The sequence below is a fragment of the Gekko japonicus genome, unplaced genomic scaffold (assembly GCF_001447785.1).
Source record: "Gekko japonicus isolate JY-2015 unplaced genomic scaffold, Gekko_japonicus_V1.1 scaffold1854, whole genome shotgun sequence".
NCBI classification, from domain to species: domain Eukaryota; kingdom Metazoa; phylum Chordata; class Lepidosauria; order Squamata; family Gekkonidae; genus Gekko; species Gekko japonicus.
The window spans coordinates 28,023-29,998 of NW_015163145.1; positions in this window are offsets into that span (position 1 = coordinate 28,023).

Here is a 1,976-nt window from a genome sequence, read left to right on the forward strand (position 1 = left end):
TAGCATAAGCTCTCTTCGGTCACATGCATGGAGGGTATGAAGAAACTACCCTCCATGCATGTGACGAAGAGAGCTGCGTTTCTCAAAAGCTTATGCGACAATAAGATTTGTCCGCCTTAAAGGTGCTACTGGGCTTTTTACGGTTTTGCAGCCATAACCTCCCCATTGATGCAAACTGGGCAGGAGGCCCGAAGTAAAGGGGGTGGGCGTCTCGACAGTCCCCGCCCACCATCTCCCCATATTGGCTCCCTGCAGAGCTTCTCCCTGGGGCCTCTTGAAAATGTAGAGGTGGGCCCGAGCGGCGCTCCTGCGTGACCCAGCGAGTGGAGGGGCGTAACGTGCGAAGCGGAGCTGGGAATCCTGACCTCCGGTGTGTCTCTCTCTCCTTCTTGCACTTGGTCCAAAACGTGTCTTGGAGCGGCGGCTTTTCCTATGCGCCTTCATTCCCACCAGTGAGGCGGGTGTTCCTCCTCACAGGGCTGCGCACCGCTGGCAACTGAACTACTTCCTGGTATCTCAATTTTACGGCATCTCTTTAATGCCTTTGTACCCCACCTTTCTTCCCTAAGGGGGACCCAAAGCGGCTGACATCCCCCCCCCCTCCGTTTCATCGAGGGTTGAAGGTCGAGGAGGCGGGGACTTATGGGGAGCATGTGACTGACATCACTTCCGGCACGACCCAGGAAGTGACATCATCACGGGAAGGGGACAGTCTGGCATCGGTCCAAAACTCTGTGGTTTTAACTGGCATCTCTGATTTTATCCTCACGAGAACCTTGCGCAGTAGGTTAGGCAGAGAGGGTGCGACGGGCCCCAGCCTCCTTGGCAGAGTGGGGATTTGAACTTGGTGCTCCCAGGTCCTAGGCCCACGCTCTTAACCCCTGTACTACCATGGCTCCTCCCCTCCCCCTTAAATATTAGGATTTTGATGTGCAGTAGCCAATAAAGCCACTGGAAGCCCCGTGCAGTGTGGTGGTTAAGAGTGTCCGGCTAGTATTTGGAAGATCCAGGTTCGAATCCCCACTCATGCCGTGGAAGCCTGCTGGGTGACCTTGGGGGGCCAGTCACACCCTCTCAGCCTCACCTCCCTCACGGGGTTGTTGTGGTGGGGATGAAACGGAGGAGAGGAGAATGATGGGAGCTGTTCGGGGTCCCCGTTGGGGAGGGAGGCGGTGAAAGTGAAGTAAGTAAATCAATAGCTTTTTGGCAGAGAGCGGAAACTTGAATGCAACCTCCTGAGATCCTAGTCGGACACCCTCACCAGCCCCGGTCCAGTTTTCCAGAGAGAGAAGGAAATGCAGGCTTTTTAAAACTGGGTGATGCACAGATGTTAAGACCGATGCTCCCTCTAAGCTGCGGAGTCCTGTGAGCCAGCATTCTACTTGGTGAGCTGCCGGCATGAAAGTCGCGAGCGAGCGATTCGGCTACTGCACAGATTAGTTTGCTCTGGCGCCCCATCCTTCCTGAGCGGAGGCAACAATGTGTGTGCCGGAGCTGGCTCACACTCACTCAGCTTAGAGAGAACGTTGGTTAAGGTGACTGCAAAATCAGGCCGTCCCCAATTCGAATCCCTCCTGCTGTGAATTCACAAGGTGGCCTTAGGCAAAATTCCCTACCTGTACCCCCACCTTCTGCTACAGCCCCCTTGAATGCCGTTCCCGAGAGAGAGCAGCCTTTTGGGGGCTTCCGTGGGAGGCGGGTGGCCTCTGTAGAGACACGGGTGGGGGAGCCCACGGACCCTTCTGCCTGCGGAGGGGGGGGGGCGCTCCCTTGGCTCCAAGCCAGCTATCGAATGGGGCTAAGGGATGGGCTCCTGCCCTCTTCCCATCCGTTCCCTCTTCCCCGGGTATTAAAGGAGACATGCTTCCCTCCTCTCTTCCATTTTGTCTTCAAGGCAATAAGCCTATGAAGAAGAGGAGATTGGATTTATACCCCCCCCCCCGCCCTTCACTACCCAAGGGAGTCTCAGAGCGGCT